General features: G+C 43.2%; 1 protein-coding gene across 1 annotated transcript in view; it reads left to right on the forward strand.

Moving 5' to 3' along the window:
* Positions 1-17,371, forward strand: part of PACRG (parkin coregulated) — a 524,905-nt gene that overhangs the window by 380,657 nt on the left and 126,877 nt on the right. The window lies entirely within an intron of this gene.

A 17,371-nucleotide genomic window follows, 5' to 3' on the forward strand; every position in this document is an offset into this window, starting at 1 on the left:
GAGAGAGACATGAGAGTTTTCTCTCTTGTGGCCTCTCAAAAGGAAATAAAAAAATATTTGGCATATCCGTGAAGGCCTATCGTAACATAATTCAAAAATCGTTCTCCTAGACTGTCCTCTCACACAAAATTTTTGTTCTCCACACTGGTCTGTTGGCTGTCCCTGAGGATGCTGTACCCTTCCCAGCCTCAGGGCACACCATCACCCCATGCGCCATGCCCCCCTCTCTGCAGAATCAAACCCTGGAAGCCCCTCAAGGCCTAGCCGCACACCTCTCCTCTGGAGGGCCTTTCTTTAGCAACGGTAGTGGAAGCAGCTTCACACCTGCATTTAAAACTCATCGCCGCCTGCTCCTAAGCATCTGATGCATCTTTTATCCCCTCTGATGCCCAGTGCAATGCCTGCTACATGGAAGAGATTTGGTTACTATTCTTTGCCTGGTTGATACCACCAAAAATACTAAATTAAGCAGAAAATCTACCCTTGGGGGAAAAGAAGAATGCTTAACTGCTGTCCACCTGCAGAAATGTAAGAAATTTGGCCTGAGTCATAGACTATCACAACATGAAGGGTGTTACTCTCACCAGACTTTTTTTTTAATGCTGTTTATTAGCAACCTGAGTGTTTTGAGTTTGGCTTCTAGGGCCACGAGAGGCCGACTTTTGAGGGTAGTTTTCATTGGAATCACCTCTGTACCCCCCCCCCCGGGGTACTTAGGACAGTGTCTGACATATATCATGCACTTTGTGACTATTTTTAAAAATTTTATTTCATTATACAGCATATTTAAAATGATATACTAAGGGACAGATCCAGTGCAAATTTTCCCTTAAAAGATCATTATCCTGAGCATGGTAGAATGTGTACAAGCGAAATCAGGCCATCACAAGCTTGTCAGCATCTCACATAGAAACTATTTCGTGTCTGGCCAGAAAGCTGTGTCCAAGCCCACCACCTTCTCTGGAGAGCACCCCACTTTCTGGAAGAATAGGGCGATAGCACCTCAAAACCCACACAGTCCTCTGAAGGTTCAAATGACCGCATAGCCCACACTTAAATCGAGTACGACATTCAGAATGTGGAAAATAAATTCCAGGGGTACAGTTTTCCTTTGCAAAGCAGCCGTCTTCCCTCTAAGTCTTTTCTATCCGGTTTCCGCTTTGCATGTTATTTGTGTTTGAGACGGAGCACAGAGAATGCCAGGCACCTGCTAACACTGAAAATATTTTATACTCTCAATGATTCGGTCGGTCTGTGCCTTTCATTGTAATGAGAGATTCCAGAATCACTGATAGAAAGATAACAGATTCGGCACCAAACCCTAACTGGCTGGTACACAACTGATCAGTGATTATGCACAGTGTTCTTGTAGAAGTGAATGAGTGTTTTGTGGAAACTCTATGGCAGGAACAAATGTCCCCAGTGTCATATTGACAACAGCCAAGCTCTGCTGGTGGAAACTGGATCTGCTCTGAAGGAAGGCTCTCCAGCCCCGCCTACCGCCCGGTTGGCGTCCTTCCCCTCCTCAAAGCTCGGCCTCTGCAGCCTCCCACCCCTGCCACAGGCCCATGAACCCTGCCACCCCCTCCCCTCAGCCCTGCCCCCTCTCTCCTCCCACCCCAGAGGCATCTGGCTCCTCACCTCCACCTCCCCCAGGAGGAGGCCGCTGGGCCCTGGAGCCTCCTGCTTGCTCACGCCTGTAGCATTCCTCGCTCCTTGACCCACCTGCACTCCCAAGTCTCCATTCCGAAAATCTGACGAGTGAAAAGCCACAAAGCCTTCCCTGCTTCCTCACTTCTTCCCTGCGGAACTTCTTGAGAACCGTCTTCTTAGGAAACCTCCATTTGCACTTGCCATTGCTTCTCATTCCACCTTGAGCTAAATGTTTTCCTAAAACTTCTCTCAGTGCAGCCTGTTGCCTGCTTGTTCCCAGACCCTCAGTTCTTTCCTTCCCTGGCACCTTGACATCCTCTAACTTTTTCACTGCATCCTCCACCGAGGCTCGTGGCCTCATATCTGGGGAGTCCAGCTGCCTGATTCATCCCCTCCTGTCTACTCTTGCCCTTCTCCTTCACCAGGCTGGCCTCCTCCCCTCCCTCACACTGCCCCTGGGCATTCACATCCATCAAACAGCTGATAACACCCAGACCCACTGGAGTTCTAGAAGATTCCACACCTCCTGCCCGCCTGCAGGCACCTGTCCCAACATGTCTAAAATGTTCCCTCTCCTGTGTTCCCACCTGGGACCAACAGTTACCAGAAAACTCTGCCTCTTTTCCATTTCTCCAGAAGATGCAGGGACATCAGACTCCGCCCTCCCTGGGACTCCCCAGTCTCCGCGGATCACAAAATTTTAAATTGTGAAATTTTTCATTTCCCCTAAGTCTCTTTCTAGTTATGCCTTACTTTAATCCCTCATTGTTACCTGCCTATCTCAGTGGTTTTCTAACTGGATTTCCAGCTACAGGCCTTCACCTCCCTGGCCTGCTCCCTGGCCCCCGCCTCCCTGGCCCCACACACTGACAATGACAATGTCTTTCAAACTATTCAGGATTCCAGGCTAGCCCACTATCTTGTAGGCACTGCAGGCCCACCACCTCTTTGCGACATTGCTCACGTTGCTCAATCTCTCCGTGCCTCGGTTTACTACCTATACAAGGGGAAGAGTAATAGTAACTACCTCACAGGTTGTTGGGAGGATTAAATAAATTAACCTCAGCCCTGCCTGAGGACATGCCTCAGGAGCTGAGTCAGAGTGAGACCTGAGTCCGGGTCAGCACTGTGGCCAATCCTTAGTAGGACATTTGGTGCATGTCACCGTCTGACCCCCATCTTCCTTGCCAGCCTGTTGTCCCTCTGTGCCCTTTGCCCTCTTGCTCCATCTCCTTGCCTTCTCTGCCAAGACTGTCCTCTCTCCTGGGCTCCAACAGACATACTTCAAGGGCAACTGAGTATCACCTTCTTCAAGGAGTATCCCAGGCTCACATCACCCTTCTCTCCTCCCAGAAAGCAAGAAACTAGCAGAATTATTTGTTCCCTCTGGGTTCCTATTAGCACTTCAGTCATGATTTTTTCCTTTTTTTTTTCGGTCATGATTTTAATCCAACAATTATAACAATATGTTATCATTCCATCCGCTTGGTAGGGACCTCCCTGACTGTTGGAATCTGGACGCCTCCGTCTTAAAATTTCATAGCCCTTTAAATTCCCTAACCCAGCAAATGGTATGCAGTGGGTCATAAATAAATATTGGATGAGTTAATTTTTTAAATTGTAATTTAGTGAAAATCAGGGCCAAGGATGATGTTTTTGTGCTGGGTTTAGATTATATCAGTATTGGTTGGGGGCGTCTGTTCTGCCCTGAAACTTTAGAACCAGTTTCAGATCTTTTCTTAAAATAATGATTTTTAAAGTAAAATATCTTCTATAAGATTTGGATGTATCACATTGTTTTACTTTCTATGAGAAAGCTTCAGTAAATAATATTTGGATTTTTAAAAAATTTCGGCATCCCAGAAAAGACATGAAAACTGAAAAAATGCTCAACTGGCTTTAACATAACTGTAATTTGATAAATATTTTGGATGTTTATTTGCAAAAGGATATAAAGAATCTTTATTTTAAAGACTTGTTTGGTGGAGTTGAAATGTCACCATTGTACTCCGCTAGAATGAAACATTTGTTGTGCTGGGTGGTTTTGTGTGTGTGTGTGGTGTTTTTTTTTTTTAATTCCTTGCTCTTTAGACTGTTGTTTAAATCTTTTTTTTTTTTTTTAATGTGTTACCAAAGAGAAAATGTGATAGCAAATTCCATACTGTAGAATGGTATGCCCTCCCCACCCCCACCCCCACCAACACACACACAATGATGTCTGAGTATGTTCTGATCCGTATCCACTGGGTTTTGTTCCAAGCCTGAAAAAGACAGCCTCCCACTGAGCAAATCAGCCCTCCAAAGGATGTGTTTTTCTTTGGTGTTCCTGCAAATTAGCACATATCTGTGCTGTGTTGTATGGTATTTCAGAGAGGCATTTTATTATTTATCTAAATAGGAAAATGCACAGAAGGTATGGTTTGCTTCTTCCAGATACAATTCTTTCTCCTCTATTTAAATCAGCATCAGTGGGCACGGATTCAGTCCCAGGAGTGACTTGATTTGGAAAATCATGAATATAATTTGAGTCTGTCCACAAAACCTCACCCTTTGGTCTGAGAAAAATGATGTACATAGCCTTAATTTTTTTTAACTTCATGTAAATATTCAAAACTATAAATCCAGGATGAAGTATGAGATGAAATCGATGTGTTAGAAATCTACAGATATGTCGTATAACAATATTCTTCCTTATAAATGCTTAGAGAGTCATTTATACTTTTCAGCCCTTAAAATCTATGCCCAAATATTTCTTCTAATATTAGCTGTTTTTCTTCTGCCTTTAATTTCGGTTTGTTTGGTTTAATGATAGCTACTGAATGTAAATGCCCTTTACGATGGCACTTTCCAGCTGTGTGCAGAACTTTATATTTAAGTACCAATTTGTGAGGAAAGAATGCTTCCAGCTCAATTGTCATCAGCATTAGAGGTTTTAGCAATTGCCAATTATTTTCCTAAATTACCTATTTTAATTAAGTAAAATATTGTGAATTTAAGATTATGAAATGTTCAACTATTATTTCATCTCTAACTAATTAGTGCAAGAAAGAAGAAATAATATTTGGTGACAGTAAGTGGCTATTTATAGAAAAAATGCTTCTGTTGCTTCCAATGCCTTCATTTAAGGAAAGAAGTAGGAACTCTTTGTGAAATCCCACCACATAGAGCATGTTCGCTGGAGTATATACTCGACTGATCATTTGTTCTAATGTGTATATTCATTAGAGCCAAAATGTGGAGGATGGGGCAGGGGGCTATCTCCTCTGCCTGTTTACACCTGTGTAGATCCCCCCACACTTAAAAGGACCTATTTCCATTTCACAGTCAGCAGACAGGAGCCAAGTCTAGAATTTAGGAAGGGCCTTGATCATAACTGTGGATACGACAGGGTCCGTGGTTTGGTTTTGGAATTTCGATCCCTGACTTACCGCTGGACCCACACTCTACTCAGGATGAGAGTTTATTAACGGCTGTGTGCAGACCAGGGAAAATTGGCTCCCAAGCCCATCTGCCCAGCAGTTTACCACGACGTTAGAAGACATCAAAAGCTACTACTAACTGACATTGGCAACTAACTGGCATGCAAAAAAACTTTCTTTTATATTTTAGATCAGACTAGCCCCCTCCCCCACCCTGCAAACTGTTGGGTCGAGGCGGAGAGCACACCCACAGCTCTCTTCCTACCCTGCATACCGGGGGACGGTGGTGAGCTCCAGAGGGGACAAGGGCTAGTCAAGAACCCTGCTTGGCTGCTTCAGGGCACAGCCAGCATTCTGCAGTCTAGCGAGCTAATTACGCACTCTTGATGAGATCATTAGAGGACAATAAAGGAAAATGGAAACAATTTGCAATATGTGTGGACAAATTTCCATATAGAATAATTTTTGTTTGTATTTCAGTGTTGGGTAGAAACTTTCTATCCTGAGGAAAGGTTGTCTGTTTTTTTTTTTTTTATTCTTATGTTAATCCCCATACATTACATCATTAGTTTTAGATGAAGTGTTCCATGATTCATTGTTTGTGCACAACACCCAGTGCTCCATGCAGAATGTGCCCTCCTCAATACCCACCACCAGGCCAACCCATCCTCCCACCCCCCTCCCCTCTAGAACCCTAAGTTTGTTTTTCAGAGTCCATCGTCTCTCATGGTTCATCTCCCCCTCCGAATTCCCCCCCTTCATTCTTCCCCTCCCGCTACCTTCTTCTTCTTCTTTTTACCATATGATCCAGCAATTGCACTACTGGGTATTTACCCCAAAGATACAAAAGTAGGGATCTGAAGGGGTACGTGCACCCCGATGTTTATAGCAGCAATGTCCACAATAGCCAAACTGTGGAAAGAGCCAAGATGTCCATCGACAGATGACTGGATAAAGAAGATGTGGTATATATATACAATGGAATATTATGCAGCCATCAAAAGGAATGAGATCTTGCCATTTGCAACAACGTGGATGGAACTGGAGGGTATTATGTTGAGTGAAATAAGTCAAAAAGAGAAAGACATGTATCATATGATCTCACTGATATGAGGAATTCTTAATCGCAGGAAACAAACTGAGTGTTGTTGGAGTGGGGGGTGGGGTGGGAGGGATGGGGTGACTGGGTGATAGACACTGGGGAGGGTATGTGCTCTGGTAAGCGCTGTGAATTGTGCAAGACTGTTGAATCTCAGATCTGTACCTCTGAAGCAAATAATGCGATATATGTCTGTTTTTTATCTTCAGATTGAAACTTATCCTCTAAGCACAAAAGTATAGTCAGGAATTTTTATTCTTTATGGCCAACCTAGGTGATATTGAGTGTTTGCATTTCTGATCTGGTAATGGAGTGGTGCCCCCACCCAGAAAAATGGGAGAAGAAACCCTGGATTCTCACCGCTGCATTTTCAGAGTGCCTGTTTCACCTACCCACCTGATGCTGGAAACAATTAAATTAGGAGATTTATACTTTACATATATTTTTCTTAAAATACTACTCTCGGGATGCCTGCGTGGCTCAGTCGGTTAAACGTCTACTTGGGCTCAGGTCATGGTCCCAGGGTCCTGGGATTGAGTTCCTCATTGGGCTCCCTGCTCAGCGGAGAGCCTGCTTCGACCTCTCCTGCTGCTTGTGTGCGCTCTCTCCCTCTCTTCCTCTCTGGCAAATAAGTAAATAAAATCTAAAAAAAATTAAAAAATAAAAATAAAATACCACTCTCGTTTTGTTTTCCAATGTATTCAACATGCAATTTTAGGTAATATATTTTAAAACACAGAAATAATTTTATCATTATTTCTAGCATAATCATGTAAATTCTTGGAGTTTCTAAAAGAGAAATTTTTTACATCAGTCTAGAGTCTATGTTGTGCAACTGTTTGAAGCATCTAAAACCCTGGGGCACCTGGGTGGCTCGGTCAGTTAAGCATCGGACTCTTGATTTCGACTCAGGTCATGATGTCAGGATTGTGGGATGGAATCCCCTGTAGGGCTCCATACTCAGCAGGGAGTCTGCTTGAGATACACTCTCTCTCTCCAGCCCCCCCGACCCCTCCCCCAGCTCACGTCTCTCCAAATAAATAAATAAATAAATAAATAAATAAATAAAATCTTCAAAAAAATCATACAGGCAAACTGGGTGGATAGCTCAATGAAGTACAATGGAAGCCAATAAAGACAAATGCAAACTACCATCTCAAACAGTAATCCTCCTCTAAATACAAAAGAAGAAAGAAAACCAATTAGATCTAGTGTCAGGGGAGAGATGAGGAGGTATTTGTAAATGAAAACAGTACAATTGGGAAAATAGCCAACTGTTGAGCGTGAGATGCATGGAATTAATTCTTCCTCAAAACGGAAATCTTTCAGCTGCAATATCGGACTCCGGAGGATGAAGTTAGGAAGGAGGAAAGAAATGATTACCAACCATGGGCAGAAACTGAAAGATGCCAGCCTCTAGGTAGAAGAACTGTGTTATTTCGCACTCCGTGGTGATGCATCTCTAAGGGAAGGTGGGCATTGAGCACGAGCTCGAGAACAGAGCATTTTAACGTCTCCTCTTCCCCTTGTGGATGTCCCGAGATCCCTGGAGAGTGGGCGGAGCGAATTGTTGAGTGCTGGCTCTGGGACAGCAGTGGGGTCAGCACTCCGTGGATGGTGGTGCCCTGAGCAGTCAGCCCCACACAGTCTGGGCGAAGGTGGGCTGAGCGACGTGGCAGCTGCATGAGCCCGGGCTTGCTGGCCAAGCAGAAAGGTCAGAGAGAAAACAGGATAAGCACCCCCAGTGTCATTAGAAGATGCTCTTGTAGGTCCTCTGTGCTCATTTGTTGTGCAGGGAACATGAGAAAAATGGTCAGCAACCTAGATATTTAGGTTAAACATGAGAAAGACCATTTTGACAGCTCAGGGAAATACTCTGACAGTTCATCTTAAAAGGTTATGGACTCTTCCTCATTTGTAGCATGTGAGACCACGTGAGGTGGACTTCTGGAGGAGGCAGACCAAAGGATCATAAACCATAGCGGGAGAAAAGGAATTTAAAAAGCCACACTGGTTTGCTGGAAATCACTTCACTCTGGGTCTGGATATTGCTTCTAGACTTGCTAGATTTAGCAAATTATAATATGGGATGTCCCACTAATCTGAATCTCAGATGAATAACAAATGAGTTTTTTTAGTGTAAGTATGTGTCATGCAATATTTAGGACATACCTATAGCAAAACACTTTTTATTGTTTATCTGAAATGTAAAGTTCACTGGGCATCCTGTGTTTTCTCTGGCAGCCACAGTAGAGCCAGCCTGTCTCATACATACGCGGTCCGTGTCCTATGGTCCTGTGTGCTACACACCAAAACTATCACATCAGTAAATCAAGCCCAAAGTTCCCGTCTTTGGAACACTGGAAGTTACTAGACATAATTACTACCCCAGCCAGGATAAGTTAAAAAAATTAATGTGAAATTAATAGGATTATATATATCATTATCGATAATGCAAAATGATTGACTCTGGCCTCCAAAGCTCACACCCCTAGATTATTGAATTAACTAGTACCCCTTGCTTTACCCCCTCACCTCTATTTTACATGAAGCTCCCAAATCAACTGGTGCAGAACCTGTTTTCTTAATGTGACTTCCCTGCTTTAAGAACTTCAGTGAAAGTCCAAATTGGCATAAAAGACTCTTTCCGATCCCCCTTCCCAAACACGTTTCCGCTTCCTTTGCCCCTGACTCCTGCCCTGTGCTAGAAAGTGATAGATTTGGCTAGTGAGGAAGAGGCATGACTAGTATAATGACCTGAAACATTAGAAGGACAAGAGAGGCATCCAATAAAGACAGTGGGCAATTCCACCTCGCGGGGCCGGGAGAGCGCGCTCGGCGGGGGGATGGCGTTCAGATTGTGCTTTGAAGAACAAGTCAAATCTGGATACAGGAAGATGGGGAAGGAAAAGCAGGGCAGGCTAAGGAGCCAGGCCCGGAGATGGGGACGCATCTTTTGTGTCTAAGAATGATGAAGGGTGCTGATCACCTGACTGCAAGATGATGCCCAGATTCAAGCAGATATTGACCTTTCTGCAATCTAGAGAAACTTTTTGAGTACTGTGGCATAATTAGAGCCATACAATAGGAAAATTTATCTGCCAGCTATTTTAAGCAACAGAAACTAGGAAGTTAAAAATATTTCTGATCTGTGACTTTAAAAATTCATTTTCAGTATCACTCTGAATCCACTCAACTGACTCTAAATCCCATGCCCAATTCAAAAATCCTTTGCCATTTTCTGCTCAGTCCTGTCCCCAGTCCAAGCAAAGGTTATATTCCAATCCCCCTTTTTGTCCAAGCGCATTCTCTCCTTTCACCTTCTAGCTCAATCAAGCTGTTGCTAGTTCTTTGTACACCCTCTGCCATTCTGTGGCTCGTCTTCTGCTATTTCTGTCTTTCTTATTCGACCCCCTCTCTCTGGAATGTCCTCTCCCCTCTTTTCTCTTCACTTCTTTTAGGACGTCCTTCTTGAGCTGGGCCCTTCTTTTCTAGGACTCTCCTGTGCCTTTGCTCCTTAAGCCTTACAAAACCCTCCCATCCATCTGTGAGATGCCCTGGTTTTGTCTTTGGATCTTGGCTCATGCAGTCTCTCTCCCTCAGGGTTGCCAGCCATTCTTCTGGATTCAGCCATCACATGCAAGCTCATGACTCCAGAATTTCAGTTCCACATTTCCCCCTAAACCACAGACCTATGTGTCAAACTACCTGTCTTCTCCCAGAGTCTCAAGGGTATTCCAAACCCGACGGGTTTAAAGCTAACCTCTCATCTTCCCCCAAACCGGCTCTTCCCCCTACATTGCCTTCTCCATCGACCCAGTTCGCAGATGAATCTGGGAGCCATTTTAGACTCCTTCTCTTTTCCTAAAGCATCACCTCTAGTCGGGTTAGTCACAAACCCCTCTCTGCTATCTCCTTACTACCTCCTGTATCCAGCGAATCTCTTCCTTTCCATTGCTACCACCTTGGTTAAGATTGAGGCTATGTCTCCTGCAGTTTTCCTCCAAGCCTTCTGGGCTCGTTTCCTATGGCTGCTGTAACAAGTTGACAGAGTTAGGAGTCCAAAACTGCACCAGCTTATTGTCTTATGGCTCTAGTTCAGCGATCCAACACAGTCTACTGGGCTAAAACCAAGGGTTTTGCAAAGCCGTGTTTCTTTCTGGATGCTCTAGGAGAAAATGTTTCTTTTCCTGCTCCAGTTTCTATTCCTGGGCATACGGACCCTTCCTCCATCTATAAAGCCAACAGCCTCACATCTTTCTAACTTTTCTTCCTTTGGGGCGCCTGGGTGGCTCAGTTGGTTAAGCAACTGCCTTCGGCTCAGGTCATGATCCTGGAGTCCCTGGATCGAGTCCCGCATCGGGCTCCCTGCTCGGCAGGGAGTCTGCTTCTCCCTTTGACCCTCCCCCCTCTCATGTGCTCTCTCTCATTCTCTCTCTCTCAAATAAATAAATAAAATCTTTTAAAAAAAGAAAACATTAACTTTTCTTCCTTTGGCATCTTGAATGCTCCTCTTTTAAGGACCATTCTGACACTGATTACATTAGACACACCCACCTTATCCAGGATAATCTCCCCATCTCAAGGTCCTTAATTTAAGCACACCTGCAAAATTCCTTTTGCCATGTAATGTAACATGTTCACAGGTTCCAGGAATTAGGATTACTGGAATGATCTTTCTAAAACACGTCTCTTACATTACGAACTACTGCACGTAACATAAAATCCTAACTTCCTAGTTGGGCCTACAGTGCTCTCCTCCATCCCATGTCAAGTAGCACGTGATATCTAAGAAACTGTATCATGATGTTGTATGCCTCTGTGCCTTTGCTAGCGCTGCTCTCACAACCCAGAGGGTTCTTCCCTGCCAGCTTCCATGAACATCCTCAAAGCCTTCCCAGATGTACCATTAGAGGTAGAAAAGCACACTCCCTCATTTGGGTACTTGCCCTACCTATACTCGCTTCTCTCTCGTGACCTCTCCCACTTCCCTGTTTACCTGTGGAGCACCCTCCACCACTCGAAGGCAAGCCCCTGGCGGGTGAGAAGGTGGTCTGACTTATGATCACATCCCCAGGACTTCACACAGAGCATTATAAATGACAGTTGAGGAGTGAGTGGATGTGCTGAAGAATGTATAGCACAGATCCTGCTGAAGGTATTCGTGTGTATTCCCAGCCTAACATGAGGATACTTATCCAGTGGGTTGAGAATATAAATAGTTATGTCTCAGAATTAAAAAAAGGAAACAAATTTATTTTTCACATTACTACACCACTAGTAAATTAAACCAAACCGTCAGCACTGCGTCTGAGGATGCTATCATCCCTTGTGTTCTGTCCCCCATGGTTGTGGTCCCTTAGTGTTTTATTCAAGCCACCCTTCCTGAGTGTTGAGTAACTATAGAAATTGTCATTAGATGAGAAACAAATGGAGTATAATTTACTCATCAGTTGACAATTAATGACTATTGGCAAACTCATGCACTTTTTGACATTTCTATTCAGATCCAGGAATCCTATAGTTCTTGGAAAGGAATGGGAGAAAAAACATTTGTGGATTCACCTACAAAGCCTAATGGATGATATCCCTTTTATTTCCCGCCATGACCATGTGAGGTAGTCATTTTAACACCCTCCATTTCATGGAGAGGCAACTGCAGCTCTGAGAGACTGAGAAACTCACCCAGTTCTTCTGGTAAATGCACGAGCCCTGACTGGACCATAGCTGGTGTCTTTCTGCCTCTAGTAAAATGAGGCTGCTCACTGTGTTAAGACCTGTACCTGCAGGGAGTGGCCACCTTAATTCATGTTCGAGCTGGGAAGAAATGGAGATTGGCTTGAGTGCAGAATTATAGCAAAAGCAGCCACTGTGAGATGGAGGGAAAGAGGAGGGTTTTAGGAACCTGCTTGTGCATGCCTGGTTGGAGTGAACCACTAAACCCCTTTCACCCCTCATTACTTGTGTCTTAGGATGGGGAATGAGCTATTTGAGCTGATGAACGCTTAAAGATCAAAGATTCCATTTTTATGCAAATATCCAAGAGCAATAAACCTGGGGAAGAGAAGTAGGGAATATAAATGATGGTAGCATGTGTATCATTGAAAGATACAGGAAGCCAGGCTGTTCCGCAGAATTAAACTCGTGGCAATGACAACTTTTTAAATTTGTGTTTTAAATTATTTTTTAAATGAGAAGAGATAATGGTAAAATACAACCCTGAATTTCACTGCTTCTATAATACATCACAATCTTAAGATGACTTAAGTATGCAATTTTGAATTATGTATTATTAGGAAATGATATTGTAAACTCCGATGTGCCAGGCACTTTTCCACCCCGAAGCACGTGTGTGGTACTGAGAGCTACTGGAATCCAACTTCAGTACCATTCTCAAATGAAACATGCCTTCAGTAGTTTTGGAAACCCATTTTGTAACCAAAGTGGAGTAATCCGATTGTTCATCATGCTGCCATATTTACTATGAGTCTACCTTTACATCCACATGCTTCCTGAGTAGACCATGTTGCTTGGAGGCAGAACGTTCCACTGAAAATAAGCTGCTTTCAATGTCAAGAGCATGGACTTTGAAGTAACAGAGAACCGGTCCACTCATAGATGATCTACTTGCCAGCTAAGTGACCTCAGACAGTTTAGTAATGTCTCTGAGCTCCTTAGTCACTGAATATGGTTGTTCTGAGGGTCACATGACATAATATTTTAAGGGATTTAAATATGCATCTGTTGGGCATTTGGTAAGTGTTTTTAAAATGTCATTGTTATTTTTAACTAAAACAAAGGAAATCAATGTGCTCTAAAGGCAAGGTCAGTCCAGCCTTATACTTGCATTTATACCGTATATTAAAAAAAATAGTGTTAAATGTCTAGTAGAAAGAGTACTGGACCGAGTCCCAAGATATGGGTTTTAATCCTGGCTCTGCACTCCCTAACTTTTTTTTCTTCCTTCCTTAGCCATCATATTCAGTATTTAATATAATAGCATTCTGCTAAATTCTTTCTCTATACTACTTTTTTTACTTAGGCAAAATCATGCATAACCTCGATTAAGTTACTTTTCCTTTCTAGATTCTTCTACAAATAAGAGTATTGAACACCTTCTCAGGTCACCTCCGTAATAGTATCCTAAAGGAAGGCCTTCAACAAAGTGTTTTCTCATTCTGCTAGAATTCCAGGGCTGACAGTCCTAGGATTTTCATGACACAATTAGACACGTTTCCCTCCCTTCTGGAGGTCCCCGTCTTCATTCTGTTTCCGTTACTGTGACTTCCTCTCCCTTCCTCCCCAAAGATCAACCACCTTCACTCAGCCCTACTCTCTCCTTACTAGCCCTTTTCCCATACAGCCTGGCTTTCTCCTGCAGAGTGTTGCTTACCTACTTCCATAGCTTAATTATTTTTATTTTTACACTTTCTGCTCCGTATCAAAGAACCACTATTGGATTAAGAGACCCAAACCAAAGAAATTATTCTGTATTACCTGTTTTCTGTCAAGTCCAAGGGTTGGATTTATTGTCATTTCTTATATTTTGTAGACACCATAGTTGAATGAGATTTCTTAATTTTAACAGAGCTAATGCTTCCAGGAAACTTAATAAAGAGTCTACAGCCATTTTAATAATCAGGAAACGATAGTGAAAATATATCTGTGAGGAGCAAAAATCCATCTACCTCAAAGCCTGCCACCAGACTAAATAATAACGTTCCCTATTCAGCATCCTTTCTCTACCTCAAGATGTCTTGTCAAATGTATTTAATATCCAGGATATTTAATTGACCACAGAGTTAACTCATATATTTGTATTACTTTCCATGCAGAGCTTCGCAAGTCGCCAAGACTTAAAATAATGGAGGTCTAACCTGCAGGTGAATAATTACTTTTTTCCTTTTCATGTATTGTGCTTACTAAAATATACTGATGCATTAATAAATGGCATACCTTTTGTCCTAAATTGTAACAAAATAGCTGTTTTATGGAAGCTTGAGTTGCAGCGTGCGCAGTATTGACATCACGATAGGGAAGTGAGGCATTTTTGTAATTAAGTTAGGCCGTTATTTTTGCCCCCACAACTCAATTTTCTTTCCAATTTTCCAACCCCAATTCAGAATTACTGAACCTGAAACTTGCTGAGAAGAATATATGTACTCAGCTTAATTTCCCCCTTTAATATGCTTAGGGGAACAAAATCCTCTCTTCTTGGAGGAATTCCCACTACACTCCCTGGATTTTTTTCTTCCTTCCACAGCTATCATATTAAGCATTTAATATCTTGGGCATTCTTTTAGATTCATCCTAGATACTGTCTTCTTTACTCACAAGCAGCTTCTGTGGGGGGATGAAGCAACTGAAGCCTAGGGCTCCTACATGCCCAGGGGCACAATGAGGAAGTGGCATTTCCAGAATGCCGGCCTGCTGGGAAGTCCATAGTCACACCTGCCCCATTAGATAAGGCGCTGCACCTAGTAGCTCCCTGAGGGGTCATCAGCACCACGCGTCCTTGGTCCCTGTCGCATTTTGCATCTTGTTAAATCTCATAGTCTGGAGTTTTGGGTCTTCCAGAATTTGGTTCTCACTTTACTAAGCCTATTTTATTCATCATTACCCTTGAGTTTGAATCTTCTCCATCAGCAAGGCTAATTTTTTATTGCCCGGGACACGCCATATTAGCATGATTCACGATAAAAGTCTTATTTAGAGTACTCCTGTTTCAAATTTTCAGGGAGCGGTTGCACTGTTTCTTGGTTTTCATTTTTCCTCCCATTTAATGTGGTATCTTGCAGAACATTCCATATCAGGACATTTAGATCTACTCATTTATTCAAAGACTCAATGGATTCCTTTGCATGGCTCTGCACATCTATATAACCAGTTCTTTTTTGATGGACATTAAAGTTATTTCTAGGATCTTGCTACTGAAAGCAAATTATAACTTCTATTTTGTGTGTATACATATATTTTGTGCACTTGTCTGAACACATTGGAAAACACATTCTTAAGAATAAGATTTGCATGTTCCATTTTGAGAGAGAGTGACCTTGACCCCTTCTATCTTCTAGAAGTCTAAGAGGTTGTTTGTCAAGATCCACATCTTCTGGATTTTGAGTTTTGCCATTGGGTGTCCTTTAACAGCCAGGTTGGGAGTGAGTTTGTTCTGTGGTTCCATGGACTAAGCTTGCACTACACAGCATCCAGTAGCAATTATCAAGAACTGCATGGACCTCCCAAAATCCAGGGATTGCTTGTTTGGGTTTTAGAAAAGGATTAAAACTATAGACATTTATTAAAATTATTTGGTTTAGCCACAAGAGTAATATCTTCTCAAATGGATTTGCATGAAATTGTAAATCTAGGTCTTTTGAGTGGAACAGACTAGATATATATACCAGCCACAAAGCACTTGGCCCGAACGGTCAAATGCAAAGCACGAGGAGAGATGCGTAACTCCATCGGCAATAAACGTCTCTGGAGCAGCCTCGGATCTGGGGCTTGCTGGAGCCTCCAAAGCATGGACTCTGCCAGAAGGGAGAGCTGAGAGTAACCAGGCAGCTCCTGGGACCTGTTCCATCTAGGGGAACCAGGAGAGCAAGGTCTGAGCAGGTGGTGATTTGCAAAGAGGACCATTCTGCTAGGTGGGATACAGCCAGGGAGAAGCTATAAGTGGTCTTGGAAACCAGTAATCATTATCAACATGGCTCCTGGTTTAGTCAGGTCCTGGAAGGACCATTGTTCTCAGTCTTGGCTAGACCCTGAAATCACATGGGAAGTTTTAAAAGCCCTGATGTGGATCGCTATTCCCATTTTTCCACAACAACCCCAATCCCCCTCAAATGCCTCTAAATAATCTGAGTCACATGTGTTCATGACACAGTCTTTTCAGCTTTCATTTAGCTTCAGCCAATTTCTTCCTCTCCTGTTCTATCCGATCCAACAAGAGAATATCCTTTGAATTGGCCTGTGCAGATTACCAGAGTAAATGCCTATGTGGTTTTCTCCAACTTCCTGGTCCCACAGAGACTCAGGTCTGGGGCTCAGCCTGGGCTTGAGCATTTTTTAAAAGATTTTATTTATTTGAGGGTGCCTGGGTGGCTCAGTCATTAAGCGTCTGCCTTCGGCTCAGGTCATGATCCCAGCATCCTGGGATCGAGCCCCGCATTGGGCTCCCTGCTCCGCGGGAAGCCTGCTTCTCCTTCTCCCACTCCCCCTGTTTGTGTTCCTGCTTTCACTATCTCTGTCTCTGTTAAATAAATAAATAAAATATTTTTTAAAAAAAGAATTTATTTATTTGAGAGAGAGAGAGATAGTGAGCACGAGCTGGGGGGAGGGGAGGAAGGGGAGAGGCAGACTACCCAATGAGCAGGGAGCCCGATGCAGGGCTCGATCCCAGGACCCTGGGGTCATGACCTGAGCCGAAGGCAGACACTTAACCGACTGAGCCACCCAGGCACCCCTGGGCTTGAGCATTTTTAAAGCTTCCCAGCTGGTACTGATATGCAGCCAAGGCTAAGAACAAGAGGCTCCCAGAACTGGGAAGAGCTAGTTGAGGATTCAGGCCCCAGCAAAGCAGAGCATGGTGGTCTCCTGTCTATACTGTGAAACTGAAGTAACAGCAAAATGATAGAGATAGAAAGCCAGTTAGGAGACTCTGCCAACCCAGCAGGGCCAGAAAGGGCTACACAGTGCTGGGTAACTGGGGCTGCCTTAAGACCCACTAGAGACCACACAGCAAGACTAACTCAGATCTTATCAGCTCAGGCTGCTAATGTAATTCTGTTCTGACCAAGTTTTGCCAGGAAGCAAATACAGCTCTGCCTGCAAGGGGAGGGCATCAGTAACCCCAGCAGGGAGGGACTAGAGGAAATCAGGACCTGACCTCCTTCTTTTGAAATAATTGGATACTTCCCGTGTCCACAGTCTAAAACATGGTTAGCAGCTCCCACGTGGGGATTTTTGACTGTTTCCACACCTCTTTGTCAATTCAACTACTTTTTCATCATCTCCAGTCTTGAGCTCTATTTAAATGCTAAGGATTTGAATGGTATTAAACATATTACTGTCCATATTCTTACATGATTTTATTCTTGTATCTAACTTTGTAAATTGAATTTTGTAAATTTAGAAATTGTCTGTGAGTAGTTTAAAAAGGTTTTAGTAACGTATTAAAAATTAAAATCTATTAAGAGAG

This window comes from Mirounga angustirostris, unplaced genomic scaffold (assembly GCF_029215605.1).
Source record: "Mirounga angustirostris isolate CCGP_5_RB_7025 unplaced genomic scaffold, mMirAng1.0.hap1 SCAF_8, whole genome shotgun sequence".
In the NCBI taxonomy this organism is placed as follows: Eukaryota; Metazoa; Chordata; class Mammalia; order Carnivora; family Phocidae; genus Mirounga; species Mirounga angustirostris.